Here is a 9,922-nt window from a genome sequence, read left to right on the forward strand (position 1 = left end):
TTTCTTTCATCAGTGTTTTATAGTTTTCCACATATATTCTGTATAAATTATGCTAGATATATGCCAAAGTATATATTTTAGTGTTATTGTAAATAACATTAAAAAAATTAAGATTACAGAGGACTTCCCTGGGACTTCACTGGACTTCCAGTGGTTAAGACTCCACACTTCCACTGTAGGTTCGATCCCTGGTCAGGAGACTAAGACCATGCAGGTTGCGTGGTGCAGCCACAAAAAAAAAAGAAAAAGAAAAAATTTCAGGTTACAATTGTTCATTACTGGTATATAAAATTTTTTTTCCTTTTGCTCATTGACCTTGTATCCTGCCACCTTGCTATATCAGCCTTTTAGTTCCAGAAGTTCTTCATAGATTTTCGGGCGAATTCTATATAAAAATCATGCCATCTCTCACTAAAGGTAGTTTTATGTCTTCTTTTCTGATCTGTATGCCTTAAAAATTATTTTATTTTATTTTATTTATTTTTGGTTGGGTCTTCATTGCTGTGCACGGGCTTTCTCTAGTTGTGGTGAGCAGGGACTACTCTTCGTCGTGGTGCACAGGCTTCTCATTGTGGTGGCTTCTCTTGTTGCGGAGCATGGGTTCTAGGCACGCAGGCTTCAGTAGTTGTGGCACACAGGCTTAGTTGCTCCGTGGAATGTGGGATCTTCCTGGACCAGGGCTGGAACCTGTGTTCCCTGCATCGGCAGGCAGATTCTTACCCACTGTGCCACTAGGGAAGTCCCAATCTGTATGCCTTTTTACTTCTTTTTCTTGTCTTCGTGCATTAGCTAGAACTTCTAGAACAATGTTGAAGAACAATGTGGTAAAACAGAACATCCTTGCCTTGATTCCAATTTTAGGGGGTAAAGCATGCAGTTGCTCATCGGTAAGCTTGATGTTAGCTATAGATTTATTGAAGATAGTACTTGTCAAGTTCAGGAAGTTCTCCTTTGTTCCTAGTTTGCTGAGAGCTTTTGTCACTGATGAGAGTTGGATACTGTCAAAAGCTCCTTCTGCATTAATTGTTATGATCATATGATTTTTCTCTTTTAGGCTATTGATATGGTGGATTACAATAATTGATTTTTTAAAATTTATTTATTTATTTTAAAATTTATTTTAGTTTTGACTGTTGGGTCTTCGTTGCTGCACGCAGGCTTTCTTTAGTTGCGGCGAGCAGGGGCTGCTCTTTGTTGTGGTGCACAGGCTCTAGAGCCCAGGCTCAGTAGTTGTGGCGCACGGGCTTAGTTGCTCCACGGCATGTGGGATCTTCCTGGACCAGGGCTCGAACCCATGTCCCCTGCATTGGCAGGTGAATTCTTAACCACCGCACCACCAAGGAAGCCCGATTAATTGATTTTTGAATGTTGAATTAGCCTTAGATACTTGGAATAAGTCCCTCTTGGCTGTGGTGTATAAAATTCTTTCTATCCATTTTTGGATTATGCAAATATGAATAAAAATGTCTCCTGGGGCTTCCCTGGTGGCGCAGTGGTTGAGAGTCCGCCTGCCGATGCAGGGGACACGGGTTCGTGCCCCGGTCTGGGAGGATCCCGCATGCCGCGGAGCGGCTGGGCCCGTGAGCCATGGCCGCTGAGCCTGCGCGTCCGGAGCCTGTGCTCCGCAGCGGGAGAGGCCTGTGTACCGCAAAAAAAAAAAAAAAAAAAAAAAAAAAAAAGTCTCCTGCCTTAAAGGATGTTATAGTCAGTTAGGGGGAAATAAACAGGTACACCCTTAACTATAATCCAAGGTGGAGCACAGCAAGTATTCTAAAAGAGGGGAAAATCGTACAGGTTTTTAATGCAGGGAAAGGTCATTGATTTGGAGGAGTTAGGAGACACTGCTATGTAAAATGTGGCTAATGTAGAATCAGAATTTGAGAACTGGGAGAAACCTTTGGACCATCTAATTCAAACCCTTTCCTTTTCTTATAAATGAGGTAGTGCATAGTGTCCCTAAATTAGGAGGTGGAATCTGATCTCGCTTACCCCATCCTTATGTCAGTAAGCTTTCCTGTACCTCACACAGCCACCCACTTAAATAGGTAACAAAAGTCTTGACTTTTAAGTCGCCTGTTTAGAAAATAATCATGGCTGTTCCTTTGAATTTCCTCATTCCTTTAATAAAAAGAAAACTGGAGGCAGTAGGTGGGTATGGAGTTGCCTAACTCTGCAATTGAGTAACTCCATCGTGTTCTTGTGCCTCAAACCCTTAAAGCCAAACAAAGAAAACATAATCCCCATCTGCTACAATCTGTAGCTCCCTGCTCCTCCCTGAGGGAGGTGATTCCCTGGCTGATGCAGCCATTCCTGTATGTTCTCTGCACGGACTTGCCTTTAACATGTAAGTTATTTCTTTTTTCTAGACTTGGGCCAAGTTTTTCCCACAAATAATTTACGGAGAAACTTAAGTTGAAGTCCACCTGTGTTTATTCTTTGCAATTTAAAGAGGTAAAATTCGCTTTGCCCTAAGGATATTTTAAATAAGGAATTTATAACGGCTTGTTCCAAGAAATGTAGATTTTTAGAGGCTGTTCAAAATGAAAACAGCCTCTATCTTAGTTGCTTTATAGTATTGCTGAGAATGGGGTTCTTTCCATCAGAGCCATGCGCAGTAGTGGAATGATATCTCTACTCATCTCATATAGAGAATTAATTTTCCTGAAATAATAATGATAATAACGAAGATGATAAAAATGATAATGTCTAATATTTATACTTCGTCTTACAATGTGTCCAGTACTTTATAGAGATGATTCTGTTTAGCCTCTCAAACAACCCATGAATTAGGAATTGTTAATATCACCCCCATTTATCACCCCTCTCCCCAAGGAGAGGCGGTACCTTGGCCTTAGATAAGTAACTTGCCCAAGGTGGCAGAGTTAGGAGGTAGCCAAGCCAATATTTCAGCTGTGGTAGGTCTGACACAAGTCCTTCCATCTTCATTACGGTGCTCTAATGGTCTATTGCCACTTATGGCTGTCCCTTATTAGCCGAAGTCCTTGGACAGCACCCATTCCCTACATACACACACACACACACACTCACCCCAGTGGCCTCTGAGGCTTCCAATTATCCAGACATTAAAATTCCTCCACAAAGTGCCTCCTCTACAACCACTTTCCCACGTGAACCCTTCAATCCAACCAAAGGAGTCACTTCATCTTTTCCCTTTGGGTGAAGTCTCACCTTTGCTCAAGCAGCTCCCTTCAGCTGCAATGCCCACTCCCACCTCCTCACCGCCTGTCTGCATTCCAGCTGGGTCAGCTCAAAAGAAAAATTTCCAAGGATGGAGAGAAGCTAGGCAGTGGGTGGCTGAGCCCAAGGTGAAATAAAATAATGTTTTCTTTTATTGATTTACTGATGTTTGTCTTTTCATTTCCGGAGAGCCTCAGTTGTACGCAAAAATGTTAATAGGAGTTGAAGGTCTCTTATTCATAGAGTTCCAATCTATTCTGCAAATAAAAAGCAGTGAAAATGATTCAGATGTGAATAATTCCCCCAAACCTTTGCTTATTGAAATGGATCAGAGATAATTACCAGGTTGGAGAATTTGCATCCACACAATTTTCTATTCTCACAAACATAATTTTCTTTAGAACGAGTAGAAAATATTTGCTCTTTTAAAAGCTGTTGTGAATGGCGGAACTGCGTTCTTTCTGTCTCTGCAGAAATGTGGCTGCACCATCCACTGTTGCTACTCCTCAGAGCGAGGGATCTCTGTCCCCATCCTGGCCTGTCCAGCGCTGTGGGTCTCAGCATGTGTTAAACTCTCATCTGTGTTCATCTCAGTGTGGTGATCTGTACGTTCTGTCGGTCATCATGTCCACTAGGAAGAAGTCAGTGTGATCACAGTCGTTTGGGTGTTTGTCATTTCTTCTTGCAAGACGACTTCACATTCATACGCAAGTTGGAAGGATAAGGATAACCCGTCCCATCTCAGGCATTTATTTAACCACTTAACTTTTCGAATTTAGCTGAGAGTAGGAGGACATTTTCATTGGAGTTGCTCTGAAAAGGGGGTAGAATGAATGCTTTTTGTCTGTGAGCCTTCAGAACCATCTGGAATACACATGAGATTCATTTTCTGCCATTGTCTCTCCAAACCATCCAGCTGTTGTTCCAGGTGTGTGAAGTGCCTGTATGGCTTACGTTTAATACTTGATTTTCATTATGCCCAACAGCTTGGTCCTTTATTCTATGAGGGATGTTTTTTCAGTACCGCAGGAGATTTCTTTATGCCCAACCAAATGAATCTTTACAACCAGCTCAATTGGTGTAAGGCCTCAGGTAGGCTTAAGGGACCCACGAGAACAAGGTGGATGTGTAGGCGCAGGGGGTATTCAAATGTGGCATTATATTAAAGGCATTTTGAATTTCTCTGTTCTGGTTTTCTAGGAAAACAAACACCCCTCTTTCTGAAACTAAACAAGAGATGCCAGGGTTCCTTGAAACTATGTTGGAAAAAGAAGAAGCAAGGCATGTATGAGATACACAGTAAAGTAAACGAGAATGTTGTGGAAGAGGAGAGAGGAAATAAAGAAAAAAAGGTTTTAATGTTTTTTAAGGAAAAGATAAGAAAAAAAGGTGATGTCTATAGATGAATTTCCAGAAATGGATCTTGAAGATAGAAAAAATTCAGTAAACAAGATGAATGAACATAGCTACATATGACACTATGGGTGAATTTTAGGAATATAATTTTAAATGAAAAGTCTCCAGAGATTACATCTTGCATGATACCTTTAAATAATCCTTTTCATTGTGAAATATAATACAGTAAAATTGGTTTGAGACCCTTTTTTATAAATTTAAAAATGACCAAACAAAAGTATATGCTATTAAGAAACAGAGTTAAGTATAATATAATTATATCAAAAGGAAAGCAAGACAACGTGAACTCAAGTTTCAAGGTGAGACCCAGGGGGATAGGATGGGTGAGGCTCTCATGTGAATGTTATTGTCCCATGAGATCCTCACCCAAGGAGAATTGTTTGGATCCCAAGGAGGATCATATTGTCATCGTTTAAATTTTCTCTTGGGTGGTGATTTCACAATTGTTTATTTTGTTATTGAAACCAACAAATGAACAACAAACAAATAAAAGAGAGCCTTTTATATATAGATGATGGAAGCCTGTTCTGAATTTAGGATTATGGTTAGTGCAGTTCTGTGCACCCGATGCCCAATCAAAAAAATGTGACAAAGGAAAAGAGGAAAGAAATACATATTTTGCCCTTTGAGTAACATACTCTAAGCATGGCTGTTCCTATACTGTAGTATGTGTCTTTTCCCCCAGTACTGGACATTAATTACCCACCTTGCCTTTATATATATTTATGTATAGAAAGATAGAGCTCTAGAGAACTCTCAATTCCACCAGCAAGCATTAGCCTTTTGGGAGCTACACTCCCCTTCCTGCAGAAAAGTAACGAGAAAATAATTTGTTCTCACATGTTCCAGGCAAAAGCGCCCTCTGCTTTCGGGTAGCGGTGTGGCAGCCCAAGTCTATATTCTGGTATAGCTCTAGCCAAGGTGTATGTCTCCACCATCAGAAATAAGAGCACTAAAAAAACAAGTATCAAAATTGATAACTTGAATTTCCAAGCAGAAATAACATCCCTCCATGCCTCCCACAAACTTTCTAAATGTAGAAATGTTAATCCTGATTTATTTCACTGGTTCTTTTTATTCATTGTTTGCAAGTTGGGTTTCCTGGGAAACAGGCTGAACTGGAGATAATTGAGATGTGTTTTTGGGCATAACCTCTATAAAGAGTTGAGGGAAGCAGGGCTGGGCAGAGGGAGAAGTTGGACTGTAGTGCAGCCTCAGAGAAGCCTGACCCAACCCCACACTGTGCTATGAAGCTGGGATAATACTTCAGACATGTCCTGAACCGAGGCGAGGGGCTAAGCCTTTGAATACCGCTTCCCCAGGGGCAGCCCACATCCAAGACTGCCTTTGGGGAGGATTTTCCTGTCACTATTTTCTTTCAGACACCTCCTCTCCCTCTGAGTGAGGAGATAGTGAAACTGCAGCCAGTTTTTGTCTTGCACATATATATATACTGAGCCAACTCACCTGTGAATGCAGCTTGGCCTTTTTTCACCTCTGTCCTCTGGGCCTCAGGTAGCACTCCCTTCGGGTGTAAGCTCAGCAGGAGGCATCATTGCAATACTAATGTATGTCACTGGAGTCTGGGCTCATGCAGCTTGCTGTGCCTCTTCGTCCTGCTCAGGACCGATCTCCAGTGTACCACGTCCATCTTATTATGGCTAATTCTCTGCTGCAGATGCCATGGTCTCACTCCAGAACCTTACTTGTCTAACGTTATGATTCTCCTACAGGAACTTGCCATAAATCCACGCAACATCTTTTTCATCACAGATTCCTTTAATATCATAGGGTCTGCTGGGTTACACAGCCCAAGTGACAGGGCTGCTTGTCCCACAGCCTAATCCTGCCCCAGAGCCCTTTACTTCTCTGGATCTCATTAAAATCTGTCAGCCTTCCATGTCACTCAGTAAATGGGTTGGAGCAGTATTTGCAAGTGTGAACTGTGCTGTCTCCAGAACCTAATATGTGATAATCCTGGCATACCTCAGACCATTAAAATCCTAAAAAGTTTTTTACTGATGTGTTTGACTTCTGAGTCTTCATCAGGTTTATTTTAAACCCTCTGGAACACAGGTACTTTACCAAAGGCTTCAACATATTAGCTTCTTTTGCTCATCTGTTTCAATTAGCATGATAACATTGGTATCACGGCCAATGTTATGTCACAAGGGATGTCCAGATGGTCTATACCTCTTTCAGGAAACTTTGCAAACAATTCTCCAAGGAGGTTATACTAATTTTTCACTCCCACTGGGACTATATGGGAGGATCAATTGCTCCACGACCTTATTTGGTACTGGCATACTTTTTGACTTTTAGCCACTCTTAACAGGTGTGAAATGGTACCCCATTGTGGTTTTAATTTGCATTTTCCTGATGATTAATGATTTTGAGCATCTTTACATATGATATCAGCTATACCTACATTTTCTCTTATTAAGTGTCTGTTCAAGTCTTTTGCCCATTAAAAAATAGGGTTGTTTTTCTTTTTATTGTTGTTTTGTAGTAGTTATTAAAAATATATTGCAGCCATGAGTTTTTTTTTTTTTTTTTTAAAGAAGATGTTGGGGGTAGGAGTTTATTAATTAATTAATTTATTTTTGCTGTGTTGGGTCTTCGTTTCTGTGCGAGGGCTTTCTCTAGTTGTGGCAAGCAGGGGCCACTCTTCATTGCGGTGCACGGGCCTCTCACTATCGCGGCCTTTCCTGTTGTGGAGCACAGGCTCCAGACGTGCAGGCTCAGTAGTTGTGGCTCACAGGCCTAGTTGCTCTGCGGCATGTGGGATCCTCCCAGACCAGGGCTCAAACCCGTGTCCCCTGCATTAGCAGGCAGATTCTCAACCACTGCGCCACCAGGGAAGCCCCATGAGTTCTTTTTTAAGCATATACTGTGAATATTTTCCCCAATCTGTGGGCTGACTATTCATTTCTAAAGGTGCCTTTAATGAGCAGAACTTTTTCTTTTAATAAAATCTAAATTATCTTTTTGTTTTTTAATTATCTTTTTTTCTTACATGATTAATGTTTTTTGTGATGTAAAAAAAAACTTCCTACCACAAAGTCATGAAGATATATGCCTATATTTTCTGCTAAAAGGTTATGGATCTAGTTTTACATTTAGGTCTATGATCTAGCTCGAATTAATTTTTGTGTATGGTTGCACAAGCGTAGAGGTCTGTTTTTTTCCATATGTTTTTCCAGTTCTGGAGTCATTTGTTAAGAAGACTTTCCTTTTCCCATTGAATTGACCATATGTGTGTCGATCTATTTCTGGACTCTCTATTCTGCTTCACTGATCTATTCATTGATGCTTAGGCCAATTCAATGTTTAATAAATGTCTTATTTTTGTAGCTATAAAGACTTTTGAGTCAGGCAGAGAAAGTCCTTTACTTTGTCCTTCTTTTTCGATATTGCTTTGGATATTCTAGGTCCTTTGTATTTTCATATACATTTTAGAATCAGCTTGTACATTTCTGTAAAAATCCTTCCTGGAATTTTGACTGGGATTGCACTGCATTTGGAGAGATGGGAAATATTTATGATATGGAGTCTTTTAATCCATGAATGGGGTATGTCTTTTCATTTGTATATGTCTTCTTTAGTTTCTTTCAGCAATGCTTTGTAGTTTCCAATGTTGATGTATTATGTATCATTTGTTGGATTTATTCCTAGTTATACGGTGTTTATGGTGGACTTACAAATTATATTTTTTAAAATGTAATTTTACAGTGTTTTGGATTACAACTGATTTTTGCATACTGACTTTGTATTCAACCAAATTAATAAATTCATTAGTACTGGTATTTTTATTAGTAGTATTATTTATTAGTATTTTATTTTATTAGTGGTTTTATTAGTACTTTGGGAGAGATTTAATTAGGTTTTCTATGTGTATTTGCATGTTGTTTGAGAGTAGTGTTGATTATGCTTCTTCCTTTCTAATAAGTCTTTTATATTTCTTTTCCTTGCTTTGTAACATTGGCTAGGACTTATATTACAAAGTTGACTGGAAGAAGTGAGATCAGACTTCCTTGCAATGTTCCAAATATAAGTGAAAAAGAGTTTAGTGTTTCACATTATGTATAACGTTAGATATAGTATTTCATGGATGTCCTTTATCAAAAGGAAATTTCCTTCTTTTTATAGTGTGCTTAATAGTTTTTATCATTAATACATTTTTTCCATCTACTAAGATGTCAAATAGTTTCTCTCCATCTATTAAGATGATAATATGATTTTCTCCTTTATGTTGTTAATAAGGTGAATTACATAGATTGATAGAAAAATGTTAAGCCAATCTTAAATTTTTGAGTTAAATCCCACATGATCATGTGGTATTATCCTATATATGCACTGCTGAATTTGATTTGCTAAAAATTTGTTAAGATTATTTTTTGCCCATGTTCCCAAAGGATATTATCCTGTAACTTTTATACCTTGTTAATGTCCTTTCAAGTCTAACCTGTTAAACTGATTTAGGAAGTGTTCCCTTCTCTTCTATTTCCTGAAATATCAATAGTTTGTGTGAGATTAGAATTATTTTTTCCTTAAATGTTTAATAGAATTCACTGGTGAAGCTATCTGGACCTGCAGTTGTTTGTTACAATATTTTGGTTACAAATACACTTTCCTTAATAGATAGAAGGCTACTTGACTTTTTGATTTCTCTTCTGTCCATTTTGGAAAGTTGTATTTTTCAAGGAATTTGTTCTTTTCCTTTATTTGCCAAATTTGTTGGCATTGAAGTTGTTCATAACATTCATTTATTATTGTTTTAATATTTGTAGCATCTGTAGTGTGGTCCCCTTCTACATTGATATTAGTAATTTGTCTCTTCTGTTTTTTTGATTAGTCTTGCTAGAGGATTATAAACTCAATTGAACTTTTCAACTTTTGAAAAATTTTCTTGATTTTTCTCTATTGTTTGCCTATTTGCTGTTATATTGATTTCCATTCTTTTTATTGTTTCTTCCATTCTTTTGGATTTTATTTGCTCTACTTAAAAAATAACTTCTTATGGTGGAAGCTTAAATAATTTATTTTACACTTTCTTTTCTAATATAGGCATTTAAACCAGTACATTTTTCTCAAAACACTACTTTTTTTGCTCTATCTCACAAATTTTGATATGCTAACATTTCATTATCTTTTCATGATCTTTCAGTACAAATATTTTCCAATTTTTTTAGTAATTTTTCCTCCCTGGACTCATGGGTTATTTAGAAGTGTGTTGCTATATTTCCAAATATTAGGGATTTTCTAGATGCCTTGTTTTTACTAGGCATGTTTTAATCTAAAACCATCA

This window comes from Globicephala melas, chromosome 9 (assembly GCF_963455315.2).
Source record: "Globicephala melas chromosome 9, mGloMel1.2, whole genome shotgun sequence".
NCBI classification, from domain to species: Eukaryota; Metazoa; Chordata; class Mammalia; order Artiodactyla; family Delphinidae; genus Globicephala; species Globicephala melas.